At 42.6% G+C, this 14,821-nt stretch overlaps 2 protein-coding genes across 2 annotated transcripts in view; one reads left to right on the top strand and one right to left on the bottom strand.

Moving 5' to 3' along the window:
- Positions 1 to 14,821, top strand: part of DOCK2 (dedicator of cytokinesis 2) — a 413,194-nt gene that overhangs the window by 230,806 nt on the left and 167,567 nt on the right. The window lies entirely within an intron of this gene.
- Positions 1 to 14,821, bottom strand: part of INSYN2B (inhibitory synaptic factor family member 2B) — a 116,028-nt gene that overhangs the window by 27,380 nt on the left and 73,827 nt on the right. The gene's annotated exons all lie outside the window — the stretch shown is intronic.

Genomic DNA, 14,821 nt, shown 5'->3' on the forward strand with positions numbered 1-14,821 from the left:
TTTTTTTTTTCCCTCTCTCTAAAGGTCCAGATAGTGAATGTTTTCAGCTTTCCTGGCCACACAGTCTCTGTTGCCACTGCTCACCAGCCATTATGGTAGGAAAACTGTCGCAGACAATATGCCCACAATGGCTATAACTGTATTCTAGTAAAACTTCATTTATAAGACTGGCGGTAGAACAGAATTGGCCTGAGGGGCAGGACATAGTTTTCCAACCCCTGCTTCAGGCAATGGGGAGTATGGGTGGGTTTTGAGCAGGAGGTGCTTGATTAGATTTTTGTTTTCCAGAAAAGTTTCTAGCTGCTGACATGTTGCCATCTCCTTTCACCTTCTGTACTTAGAGTACCCTTACTGTTTATACCACACTTTACCACTTACATAGCATTTTCAAATCCCACATAATCCCCGCTAGGAAGGTTGGGAATCATTACCCATGTTTTAAGGAAGAGGAATCAGTTCTAGAAGAGTTAGATGGTTTGTCCTAAGTTACAGAGGTGGAACTAGAACCCCAAATCCTCTGATGCCAGCTTGGGGCAATAGTGGAGACCCCTGACCTCCATCTGCCCACTCCATTTGGCCAGCCAGATATCTATTTTATGTGTTGGTTATTTTCCTCCAGCTGAAGGGTACATTCTTAAAAGAAAGTAATATATCTCATAGTCCTTTTATATTCTGCAAAGTATGAGGCCAAGATTTTGGGGGAGACACTTAAGAAATAATTACTGATCACTCACCACTGGATCTTGTGGTTCTTCACATTCAAGTTTCGACTCCCTTCCATTTAAATTCAGTTAACTGCTTGGTCAGATCTGTTGGCAAGTATTACTGCTTTTCCATCTGAGATTGAAGAGTTAATGTTTGTCCTTTGTTTGTCCTTCCAATTGAAAAACACCCCAGCAGGCTTCTCAGTAAGGAAAAGAGAGCTGTTTACTTTTGGGGGTCTGTCTGAGTCTGTACTTTCCCCAAATGGTCAAGAAGCCAAAGGGAATTGGCTTTCTTTTTGCCTTCTGGAATTACTAAGCATAGGTGTACTTGGGGGCAGAATTAGACACCAAAAAGCAAGATTAAGATCAAAACTCACATATTTAGAGTCTAGAAAGGTATTGGATATGTAGTGATCATGAAACCTTTTTCTCATTTCTCAATGTGCCATGTTTGACCTTTTTTCACAATTTCTGCTATTTATACCTGCGTCTCCATTATCTATCATCCACACCACCAAAGAGAGGTCTCCGTTTTGCCCCCTTTACCATCCATCTACCACACAGCAGCCAGAGTGATATTTATGAAATTTAATCAGATCACATCAGAGCCCTTTATGAAACTCCCCAAAGATATCTACTGAATTTAGAGGAAGGTCCAAACTCTTTACAAAATCTGCAAGAATCTACATCACCAGGCCTTGACATGCATCTCATGTCATACCACTTTCACCGTTGCCTTCTATGACCTGGATCCCCCAGTCCTGGACATGTAGGATTCATTTTCATCATCTAGCCTTTGCACTGGCTGTTCATTTTGTCTGGACTACCCTTCTCCCAGATCTTTTCAAAGTGGGTCTCTAACTGATGATGTCTCAGCTCCAAGAGTGTCCTCTCCAGGATGCCCTCCATAACCTCTTCTCCGTCCTTTGTGTCCTCGGTGGCCAGTACCCTATTTTTTAGGTTTTTTACATATTTGTTGATTGTGTCTTTGTTTGCATTTATGGAGAACCTCAAAAAGCATTTGCTGAATGAATGAACAAATGAATTCCTATCATTAGAGTCTTCAAGGAATCATTCAACTTTACAAATAGAACAGAGAACTTTAACCTTTTGATCTTAAGGACCATTTAATTCAATGGTTTTCAGATCTTCTTTAGCAGTGAAATCATATTTCTAAATCCAGCTTAAGCCCAATCCCGATATCTGAGACAGAATAAAGCTAAGCTGTTCTGGAGAAGGGGGTTGCAGTGCTCCTCCATTCATTCTGAGTCAGGAATCCTAGGGCTCAAGCAAGCCCATGTTGATAATGACTGAAGCAAACACTCTCATTCTACAGATGGGAAAACCAGTGCTTAGAGCAGTTCTCCTCCAGCCAAAAACTCTTCAAGAAGAAAAGGGTCACTGGTTTGCATCCTAGTCCCCAGCATGGTTTCTGGCACAGAGCAAGAGCTCAGGTAACATGAGTTGAATTGTTTAGGTGACACACTGAGTTGAAGGACAAATGAATTGGGTGCCAAATCTGGAGGCTCTGATCTTCCAGTGCAGCAGTGAGAATGGTAGAGGGACCATAGCTTCTATCTAGCTAAGATTCAGGTGCCTCGCTTGGAATCAGGCATAGTGGACAAAACCAGCATTATGATCCCAAAGACCTCTCATATGGATGTAGAAGCCACTAATGCTATTATCTTGTACCTTTCCAACCCTCTGATTCCATTTGTCAAAGAAAGCAGGGAAGAGAGTATTGCCATCTCCTTTTACCTCCTCTTTATTCTTAGTCTCTTTCTTCTTCCTCTTTCTTTTCTAGAAAATTATAACATGATGCAGGCATGCAGAACAGCATAGAGGAGAGTATAGTGAAGGAAACAATGTGAACCCACACTTAGCTTCAGAGAGAAAGTGTTACACATCCAGCAGACACCTTCCTCCTCTGTTCTTTCTCCTCACTCCTTTAGTCCCTTCTTCTCTTCTGTTTACTCCTCCCCTCTCTCCTGATTTCTCCCCTCATCTCCTCCCCCAACTCTCTTTGCCCTGCCACCTCTCTTGTCTTCTATATCACACTTTTTCCTCCTCGTTCTTATCGCTTCTCCCTTTCTTTTCTTCCCCATCAGCCCCTTCTTTTGCTTTCTTCTCTCCTGACTCTTTAGTGAGCACGTGTGGGTCAGCGACTCATTCCTGTGGCTGTTCACTGTCAAGGATGGGAACTCAGCATCTCTTGGAATTGCTTCTCCTACAAATTTTAGGTTATCTGCCCTTGCAGTGATAGTTCTTTGGCCATATATCCCCCTGGCTAGAAACACTGGGTGCTTCTGCTGTTACTTCTGAAAGATCCTGTCCAGCTTGCTTTCTCTAGGGTGAAATTTTACTATAATTAGATGCAAGTGCTGGACAGTTTGTCCAGATTTTTCTCATAGAGGAAACAGCAAAAACCTGATACATTTCCATATTTTACTCAGCATTTCCAGAACATTTTTCTTTTCTTTTCTTTTCTTTTTTAAAGATTTTATTTATTTATTTGACAGAGAGAGATCACAAATAGGCAGAGAGGCAGGCAGAGAGAGAGAGAAGGGGAAGCAGGTTCCCTGCTGAGCAGAGAAGCCAAAGTGGGGCTCGATCCCAGGACCCAGGGATCATGACCTGAGCTGAAGGCAGAGTCTTTAACCCACTGAGCCACCCAGGTGCCCCTCCAGAACATTTTTCTGATATCTCTCCCTGCATTTCTATTTCTCTATATTACTGGGGACATTTTCTACCACTTTTCAGGTTATACTCTGTTGACTTTGAAGAATTTGACTTATTCTTCCTGGGACCAGACACTGGGAAAACTGCCTGCTCGGACATAAGGGAGAATGTGGACCCTTTTGGAATTATCATTAGAGGAATAATTCTATATGTCAGCAGGGAGTGGAGGTTCAGGGTTGAGTGATTATGCCTCACCTCCTTTATCAGCTCAAGGCCAGAAAAGCCAACAAATAGACCATTGATTTGCATTCCTATAAACAGATTCATTCATAGGGTATAGTTGACTCAGGTCACTTCTAGGTTTTTTTTCAATGTTGAGACTTTGATACTTCCTATTTCAGTAGTGAGGGGCGATGATCTAGTGGCAGTGAAAGGCAAGAAACTCCTTCCCCATTAGTAGCACCTTCTTTGGTTCTGTGGCAGCTGGGAACTCTGTTACCCTCTTATAGTCTGAGATTTCATTTGGCAATTTCATCCTGCAGGTTATCTACAGCTGTTATGAATAAATTGGAAAAGTCTTCCCATTCCAAAAAGATTTATGTTCCTGTGTAAACCCATCCAACACATTTGGTTGATTAAAATGCTTGTACTTAGACTAAAATAAGAATGGCTCCAGTGACCCTTCCACACTCTTTAGTAGCAATGCTAATGTTTTCACAGTGTTTTCAGATTTACCAGCCAATTTTGGCCTTACAACAAGTTCTGCCAAGACCAGGCATTATCACTTCCATTTTGCTGATGAGGAAACCGTAGAAGGAAAGATTTGACCAAGAAGAGTGTAGTCTGGCAGTACCAAAAGACCTCAAACCTTTATTAGATCAGGGAGCTTCCCTGGTGCCTGGAAGAAATTGAGTGACAACCAGAGCTGCCTTGAGTGAGGGCCAGCAGAAGCAAACTACAGCCTGGGCTTGCCAGGGACCCCACTTCTGATATATACACATACACCACACACCCACCAAGGATAATTGTCAAGCCTTGGACTCTGCAGTGCTCCATCCACTGTGGTACTGCAAAGTGTTGGCAGGCAACTGCAATGAAGGCTTTTCCACTTCTGGATCCCTGCCTACACTGCAGAATTTTAACAAGGAGAAGGGAAGGGGGGGAAAGTTTATGGTCTGATCTAATCACAGATGAACTGAGAGCTCAGTGGCAGCCAGTAGTTGCAAAAGCAGAGGACTTCAAAGCTGTTACAGAACCCACCTTCTGTTTCTGAGGTGAGCAAATGGTGTGCCTAGCCAGTATCATGTGTGGCACCTAGTAGGTGCTCAATAAGCAATGGCCTTATTGTTCTTATTCTTACCATGACTATGACAATGCATTGGGCCCCAGGTCACACAGAGATACACAAAATTCCAGGACCTGAAAGTCTCTGCTGCGGGCTGTAGCAAATCTCAAGTAGCACTAAGGATGGAATTAATAAAAATGAAACTTTAAGGGAAAAATGCTATCAAATGTCTCTTGTTTTATTGTTGTTCTTTGTGAGACTGGTTTTTCCCAAGGGACTAAGAAGCTCTCTATGGCTTTTTGTTGTCCATTTCCTTCTGACTCCTTCCTGGTTCTCTGTTATAGGGACCTCAGATTATTGCTAAATCCAGTGTCCCTTTCTGGACTTCCCATATGCTTTCTGCTGGGGTAGTTGTGAAGCCCTGTCTGCCTCCCATACAAATCACAGGCCAGTGAGGACATATTTCATTGCCTTTCACTTGACGGGGCCATGGCATTTGCCTAAGAGAAAGGGCTTCCTTTGACACACTGATATTGGGCAAATCACAAAAGCATAAAAGCTCATGTTTCAATATCTTCTCTCTTCCTCCATCTTTCTTCTTTCTTTCTCTTCCTTTCATTAACGCTTTCCTTCCCTCCTATTCTTCTTGCAACAGCAAGGACATATGCACAGAGAGCCAGGCATTATCTTCTGGCAGCGGTCCAGCCTACACCCAGTCCAGCTCCCTGGTCACCCTCCAGGGTGGAGAATGGAGAAAGGCACTGAGCTGAATACATGCACCCCTTTCCTGAGGGCTCTCTTTAGGATGTCACTCTTTGACATCTGTACTCAACCAAGTCCCTCCCACAGTGCCTAACCTGGACAGAAGCAGCCTCCTCTTGTGCTGAGAGGAACATCGTCCTCTTCAAGTCCCCCAGTGCACCTCGCATCCCTCAGACTTCAGCCACTGCGGGTCTGGCCCTCGCTCCATGTTCTCAACTCTGACCAAAGCCCCTAGGAGTAAGGGTAACATTCTGTATTCTGGAATGGAATACTAATACTTCTTTAGTGAGACCACAAAGAGTTATTCCCATGTTTATACCTACCCTGCTGAATGACCTAGAAGAAGTCACCTAATCTCTGTGAACTCCATTTCCTTCTTTCAGAATGAGAAGAATAACTGGCTTATGGAATTAAGTATCTGGCACATAATAGGTATAGTAAGGATCAGCCAGCAGACTTCTTGGCTTCCTATCTCCCTTTTCTCCTGTTTTCCAGCCTGTGCATTGTTCCCTGGTTGTCCCACCTCACCCTTGTCTTGCCTGAACATGGACCTTTATACAAATGATGTGGTCTCAAGCCAGAGCCTGGCCACCCTCCATGATCCCAGCTGGGCCAATGCTTGGGGCTGTCCGTCTGATTCCCAGTGCTGTGTTGCTAGACAGCAGCACAGGATTGGAGGGAGTACCCAGAGTATACAGACAGACAATGAAGGAGCCAGAAACTACTGTTACTGGGGCCAGTGGTGAGCAACTCCTCAAAGCCCACATCAGTATTCCCTAGGATGAGATCCAGAAATTTTGGGCCCAGAGTTGATGTGGAATGGCTTGAAGTGGTATGATAATTTAGTTAGTATAGCACAGTGGACAAGGACATGAATTTTGAAGACGGACTGTCTAGGTTTCAAACTGGCACTGCTATTTTCTGAATCTATAATGTAGGGTAAATTACTTAACCTCTCTGTGCTTTAGTTTCCTTATCTATAATATGTGGCTAATAATATTACTTCATAGGATGACTGTAAGGTTTTAATTAAGTCACACTTGTAAAGCATTCAGAAAAGTGACAGTCTGTCCAGAGGCATTTAATAAATGTGGGCTCCTTTTATCATTACTAGTATCATTACTATTGGAATCATTATCATCATCATTATCAAAGTGTGAGAACCAGCAAAGCTGCTGCACATAGTGGGTGGAAGAATTGATTGATAAAATAGAGGTGGATATATGAAATAGTTTACATAAAAAATAGATACAATAAAACTGAAAGCAATAGCAATTGATAGGAGATAGGAGACAAAAATCAAATTAGGAAAGAGGAGAAAATCAAGCATAAGCTTTGCTGTGAGCTTCCTAGTAACCCACGGCAGAAAGGGAAATCCAATAAGACATGCCATTATCATGATTTAGTGCATGATAAGACCTTCTTAGAGCTGAAGTTTCTAAGAAGGTCTTATCATAAGAATATTTGGTTTGATTTTTTTTTGCAAATCCAAGATTTTAGGTTTCAACTCCATAAGAAAAGAGAATTATAATGAGATTTGGAAAAAGTATCATAGTAAAAATGGTTGAAGGAATGTGAGCTCTTTAACCCCCCAAAAAAGAAATGGTTGGAAGAAACATGATGTTCCCTTTGAAAACTTCACTACCACATGAAGTGGGGAGTAGCATTGTTCTGCAGTGTTTCTGAAAACAGAACCAGAACTCCATGGTGGAATATCTCAAGAATATAAGTTGAGTTTCAGCTAAAGACATAAATTCACACAAACTCAAGTAATCCAACAATGCAGTCAAGTGACCCATGAGGTCTCTATCCATGCAAATGTTGTCTAGATGGCCAGCCTTCAGGACTATGCCGGAAGGCTCACTGCATTGTCAGGGAGCATAGCGATGACTCCTGAAACCCTTTCTTTCATATTCTCCAAGTTTACAGAAGATGGGAACAGATTATCAAAAAGAGAGACGAGCTTGTCTCCCTCGAATGTGGATTAATGACTCCAACAAAACCATTCCCTACAAAGCTACTCACTTAGAAATCAACAGATAGTCTGGCTACCAAGTCACTTTTTAAAATTACTGTTTAAGATAAAGACTATTAGAAAATCAATTGGCTAAGCAATTGTCAGTAGATTTGGGGCAACCCTCTCCTCGTTGGAAGTGAGTATATTACCTGCCACCAACCTCCTCTATGTGTCCCAGTTAAAATCAGCACAAGGAGGTGTATATCCCCCAGGATCCCACAGCCCCAACCCAGCTCTCTTCCATCAGGGCACTTATCACCTGTGCTGCTGTCCTCTTATCCTCAGCAGAGCTCCTTTGGGCAGTGCCATCTTGTTCAGCATCATATGAGCAGTTCCAGTGGAGAGCTTGCCCCATAACAGACATCTTTAGCTTATAGTTAGGAGCATGCGTTCTAGAGTCTGACTGCCTGGATTTGAATTATGGCTCCATCATTTACTGGCTCTGAGGTTTTCAAGACTCCGTTTCCTTATTTGTAAAATAGGATTGATCTGAGTACCCCCTGCACACTTAGACACACACACACACACACACACACACACACACACAATTGTAGTATAAGTTAAATAAGAAAATAAAAGTTAAGCTTTTAGCATAGTGGTTGCTTAGCATATCAGGGATTGGCAAACTATTTCTATCAAGAGTCAGATAGTCAATATTTGCAGTTTTCGATGGTCTCTGATACAAATATTCAGGTCTGCCATTGTAGCATGAAAGCATCCATAGATAATAATACATAAATAAATGTGCATGTTGGTATTACAATACATCTTATTTAGACGAACAGGTTGTGGGCACAATGTTTGCCGATCTCTATAATTATATACAGCAGCAAGTCAGATGACCAGAAGGAAAATTTAAGCAACCACAGAGGCAAACAGGAAGAAACAAGGTGATAGAATGGTGGTTTCAGTAGCAGCACCCAGTGGTTAAGGATATGGGCTATAGAGACAGGAAAACCTGGGTTTAAATCTGGTTTAGATGAATGGTATACACTCTCTGAGCCTTGGTTTCCTCATATATAAAATACAAAGTGGCAAGTAAATGGGACCTATCTCAAATGGCTGATATGTGTGGATTAAAAGAGATCATGAGACATAGTGCCAGGCGCTTAGTACAATCTCAATAAATGTGACCAATGGGAACGTTGATGGCAAAGTGACTGTTGAGCTGAACTAAATCAAATTGAGTGATGGCATCTCCTTCCCTTAAGGATGCCCAGAGAGTATGACTCATTAGGGAGAGCAAGGGCTTTTGGTCCTGAAAGTGCCTGGCATCCTGCCTTGAGCCTTCTATTTCACTGTCTGTAAATGGGACCAGTATTCCCAGCTTTCTCCCTGCAGAGGCAGCTGTAATGGGACCATGGAGGGAGATCTTGCCTAGAAATATGATGTCAAGTCGGCACCAAAATCAATGATTGCAGTCTCCCTACATGTCAGAAAAGAGCCTTCTCAAGTGGATCTGAGAAGAGCAGGGCCAAAAGATCAGTAACGGAGAATATGAATTTTTGTCCACGGCTGTACAGAGCCACTTGAAGACTCAGGATTGGAACAGGTCTGGGAAGGCCCTTGGCTTAGATTGCTTTGTTTGATATTAGTGTCCTGGAAATGGACCTCTGTGCATATCACATTTTGTTCGGGAAGATATTGCAATCAAAGATGAGGCTCACAATGTTCCTTTCCATTCCTTGTTGACACATGAAGACTGCCTAACAAATGGGTCTTCCTACTGTTCATATTGTGCTTTTTTGTTTTGTTTTGTTTTGTTTTAACTCTAAAAGATTTTATTCCTTACTTTTTTTTTTTTAAACAGGTTTTCCAGAAAAAAAAGTATCTGGACTTTTACAGCACTAATTAGTGTTATCAGGCATCTCTTCCCTAATCATATAATAATTGGTATTGATTTTCAATTTATGTCATCTCTCTCCACTAACTTCATGGGATTCTCCAAAAACTACCTATCTTTTTTTTTTCCCCCAGCCCTTGAAATCATAAACCTGTTTTTCCTTTCCTTTCCCTTCCCTCCCTTCCTCCCTTTCTCCCTTCTCTCTTCCAGTTTACTTCTACCAAGCACCCAGTGTGTTCCCTGTGTGCCAAACATCATGCTGGGTATCAGGGATACCTTTAAGTTCTCAAGTCCAGAGAATGAAATGGGCAAGTTACAGACATTATGGTACGAGGCAAGCTCTAAACAAGGTCAAGCTATGCTGGAAAGCCACCTTCACTGTGCCTAATCTGTTGCTGTAGTCAGGAAATTCTCCCCGGGGAAGGGAACCTGGGCCATTCCTTTAAGGATGAGTAGGAATTCAAGTATGTGAAGAAAAGGAAGCCAGAGATTTGAGGATGTGCCTATTTTAAATAGGGAAATGAAAGTTGTTCCTTTCACCTGAACTGGTTTATTGTAGTGAGGGCAAAGTCAAGTGGCAAATATCAGAAGAAGACTGGTGGACAGGAAATGTGAAGGATTCTATAGGCCAAACAGATCTTCTGGATCTTAGGTAAAGTGCATATCTATGAAGTAAACTTAAACATCGAGTGTTTCTGTTTTGGCTGTAGTTATCTCAAGAATGTTGTCTTCTTGGTTCACTATTATTAATTAGAAGCTTTAATTAAAAGTTATACATGGCTTTGATACATAGAATGATGAAATAAGTTAATCACGAATAGATAATTATGAACTATGCTGAGTGTTATGAGAAAAAAAATGGGGTCTTATGATAGAATAATAGGGAGACCAAATTTCCATCAGGGGTAAGGCAAGTGCTTTCTGAAGAAGTGACATTAAAGTTCAGGAGGGATGGTGAGCATTACCAAGGGATTATCAAGCGGTAGGCATAGAAAGAAAGTGCTCCAAGCTAAAGAGTACTCTTCATGCCAGTCTTGAGGCAAGAGGTATTGGCCTCTGTAACAGCTAAATAAGGCCAATCTAGCTGGAGTCCAAGGATCAGGACAACAGTGGCCCTAAAGGGAAAAACAAGAGCAATAAGATTGGTCTGGTCCTGAAAGCCATGTGAAGTCTTTTGGTTGATTCTGAAAGCAATAAGATGATTTTAAGAGTTTTAAATGGTGTGTATTTGGGAGGAAGGGGAGAGAGAGGGAGACACCCAGAGACAGAGAGACAGGAGCACATTTGTGTTTTGAAATGACTTTTGTTGTCATCCTGAGAAGAATGGGTCGGATCAGTACAAAAGTAGAACTGGGGCGACAGCAATGTGACTATTACAGTCAACCGGGTGAGAAATGGAAGTGGTTGGACTGGAGAGTAATAATGAAGATGGTGTGAATTGGATAAACTTAAAAAATTATTTTGGCTAAACTTCTTAGTAGATGGGTTATTGGTGGTGGGGGGTGGGCAGTGGGGAAGATGTGGAGTGAGGAAATTAATTTGATTGGAGTTGACTTGAGTTGGAAAACAATATTCTGAGTCTCTTAGACTGATGACTTCAGCTAGGGTTTTCCAGGCCCACTTGAAGGGATTTTCCTGGATCCTCTCAGCCATGGGCTATGATGTAACCATACTGGCTTATGTCTTTTGAGAAGGAACACACCTTCTTCTTCTATGTGGTGACCATCTTGTAGGAGCCTGTGGCTCTGTGGGCAGTGATGTCTTCTCCTGCTCTCAGGTTTGGAACATGAATGGTGTGCACCATCCCATCTAAAACACCACCCTTTGGAAGAGAAAGATCACCCAGGCATCCAGTCAAGCAAACTGCTTGGTTCTCTAGCTTGCTATGCAAGATTACTAGAGGAGCCATGATTGAGATGAGACTACGTCTTTACTCACAAGGATTACACTAAACTCTTTTTAGTATTTAGAAATACTAAAAAGACCTAGGAAAGTACAGGAGAGTAATAATAGATTAGTCCAGTCATGTGTTAGCTCCCTCCAAAAGGAGCTGAGGAACTGCTAAGAAGTGTCATAGGAGTGAAAAGACATGATAATAACCAGTATCACCGAACACTCACTACAGATCAGGCTCTGTTTTAAAGGTTGTAAATGTGATTCCATTTAATCCTCAGAGCTACACAGTGAGCCCCACTTTAGGAAGCTGGGGTACAGAGAAATTGAGTGACTTTTCTAGGCTCCCATAGCAGCAAATAGTACAAGAGTTTGAATCAGAAATCTGTCTCAGAGCTCATGCTCCTGGCTTCTATGTGTTTAAGTCAGGAAGAGTAGAAGGCCCATTGTGGGGAAGGCCTTGATCTGGGCTGGAAAAGTAGGAAATACTGAGTCTTAATTGCTCTATAGGCTACACGCTCCTGAAGGTCTATAGGACCACTCGGGAACTAAGGTTTTCAATGTAGTGCTGGGTGTTTTATAGAGTGGAGAGCCCTCTAAAAAGGGTTGTTCCTGCTCATGGATATATTCCTTCCTCAAATCCTTCCCAAACACCCTTTTCTGTAGGAGATGGGACGGGTACTGAGAATATAGCAGTGAGCTGCTATATTCACAAGCTAGTGAGGAGTCATAAAAGAAAAGGGTTTTTTAACAGCTGAATAATAATCCAATGAAATCTTGCATTTGCAACAATGTGGATGGATCTTGAGTATATTTTGTTAAGTGAAGTAAGTCAGTAAGAGAATGACAAATACCATATGATCTCATATGTGGAATTTAAGACAGAAAACAGATGAACATAAGGGAAGGGAGGAAAAGAAAAAAAGGAGAGTGGGAAACAAGCCATAAAAGATTCTTAAAAACAGAGAACAAACGAAGGGTAGATGGAGGGGCGTGGAAGGGGATGGGTTAAATGGGTGGTGGGTATGAAAGAAGGCGCCTGTTGTGATGAGCACTGGGTAATGTATGTAAGTGTTGAATCACTGAGTTCTACTCCAGAAACCAATATTGCATTGTATGTTAACTAAGTAACATTTAAATGAAAAAAAAAGAGAAGTGTTGATTTAAATGCAATGTGATAACCACCCACCACAAGGAAGTCACATGCTATAGGAATCCACAGGAGTGGCATGCATCCCTGATGTTTTTGTGGTAGGTTGAGTGTGAGATATCACGGAAAAGGTATTTCTTCAAAGGAAGGTATATAAGCATGGAATATAAATAGGACTTAACTAGGTGAAGGGTTTGGGGGTGGGCAAAGGGGAAGGGAAACACTTCAGGAAACCCTAGATACAAAGGCCTCTGAATATGGAACTAGAAGGGAGCAGATTCTTGGAGAACCAGAGGGTAGAAGGTGTTCAGGACAGGCATGAGACCAGAGGTAAGTATAGAAAAAGGCTGATGGGGGCTTTATCACCTAAGTCAGGGAGTTTGGGCTTCGCTCTGAGCTCAGTGAAAAGCTTCCCACGGTGGGGTGCCTGGGTGGTGCAGTCAGTTAAGCATCTGACTCTTGGTTTCAGCTCAGGTTGTCATCTTAGGGTCATCGGATCAAGCCTCATGTGGGGCTCTACACTCAGTGCAGAGTCTGCTTGAGGTTCTCTCTCCTCTCCCTCTGCCCCCCTCCTTATGCTCTCTCTCAAATAACTAAGTAAATCTGAGCAAGGAAAGGAAAGTTAAGGAAAGAAAAGGAAAGATAAAGGAAAAAGTTTCCAATGGATTTGAGGGAAGAAGGTAATATGTTTCCTGGGGCAGTCTGGATCCTTTGTACATTTTGGGGGTTAAAGTGATGTGTTGATGGAGTCTTTGGCAAGAGGCCTGGTGATCTGGGCCCCAGGAAGTTGTTTTGTTTGGCTCTGAGGAGGGTTTTCCCTCTGAGGCTTAATGGAAGTTGTCCCTCCTCCCTTTTACATTGGTCTTGCCAAGTAGATGAGATGTGTTTCATTTTTTAAAGAGCTGCTTGTTCCCTCTAACTCAGCTACCTGTGGATGGGATGTCTACCAGTGCATTCAAACACACTTTCAAGGTCTCATTTCTGGGTAGCTTTCATTAACAGGTACTGGAGGGAGGCAAGCAGAAGGGCAGGAGGAGAACCTGTAGGGGTGGGGAAGGGAAGGACTGGCCAGGATCATGGCCTTTACTGTGCCGGCAACCTCATGAGCCCCCTCAGCACATCCCTTTCTAATCCCATGGACTCCCCCCTCTAGTGAGGGCTCCTCAGTCAATTAGGAAGACTCCCCACCATTTAAATGGGCAGTGACCATCTGACACAGACACCACGGGTGGTCGCAGCTCACTGAGCATTAACTATATTAGCCACACCAGAATTCCCTACAGTAACACTTTATGGAGATAATTGTGGGTTAATTACCCCCCAAATCACTCCTAACAAAGATCCATTTCCATGTGGGAGTGTCTGGATGGAGGTCTAGGGGGCACCTTTGTGATTGTTCTCCAAACAAAGCAGTTCAGTTATAGGGAAGGAACTGGCTTCTGGAACCAGGGAGACCTAAGTTTGAATCCCTGCTCTTCCTGAGCAAGCCGTGGAAACTCTCTGACAGAACCTCAGTTACTCATTTACAAAACGGAGATACTAGTCCTAACCCTCTTACTAGCCTGTGGGCAGAACTAGATGAGGCAGTGGAGAGCATTCGGTGAAATGAGAAACCACTCTTTTTTTTTCTACAGTGAGTTAGTAAGCATGTAAACCCACATGCATTCAGAGTAACTTAGGTGAGGGAAGCAGGCTGGGGGGAAAATTGGCAGTGAGAAAAATGCCATCAAGGGGACGGCTGCCACTCAGAGGCAACCCTCATTGTCAAATGATATCCAGGTCTAGTATGATTAGAGCTAATGATTTTTTGAAAGAAACCGGAATTTGGTGTTAAATTTCCCAACTTTTATTGTTGGTAACTAATTTAAATTCTTAAAAAATTGGGGGGCCAAACCAAAAACCTCTGATAGCTGCCCCTTTGTAACCTCTAGTTTCTCCTTTCTGCAAGAATAATTTAAAACTGGTTTCTAAGTATAAATATCTTCAGGCTTCCCCAGGACAAAGCATGTTGGGAGCAGTCACAAAGGAATGAAGTCCTTCCAGGGTAACACAACTCACTCACCAGGCCCTGTGTATGGGTTTGTATGATATCCAGAATCAAGCGGAAACAGAGAGGTGTGGGCAGGGCATGGACAGATGCGCCATGTCATATACTGTGGTAGAGGGGATCCAGGAGGTGGCCAGCAAATTGGCCGGCAAAACTACGCCTAGTAGTTCCAGACCATCCCTGTGTGCTTTGCTCGCCACGGCTGCAATGTGGCTCCTTTGTGCTTTTCAGACTTGAACCAAGTGAGAATACTTCAGGGTACCTATAGCAGCCAGGGAATTTTTACTGACAGGGGGATATTTAACCACTCATTTCAGGAGTCAAATTGATTCCCTAAAATCAATTCTCTTGAACCTGACTATATCTAAAATGCCTGTTGCCTTGGGAAAACCTCTATTCCATTTTACCCATCAACATTTTCTCTTATGCTATGTTTAGTAT

Source organism: Mustela nigripes, chromosome 12 (genome assembly GCF_022355385.1).
Source record: "Mustela nigripes isolate SB6536 chromosome 12, MUSNIG.SB6536, whole genome shotgun sequence".
In the NCBI taxonomy this organism is placed as follows: Eukaryota; Metazoa; Chordata; class Mammalia; order Carnivora; family Mustelidae; genus Mustela; species Mustela nigripes.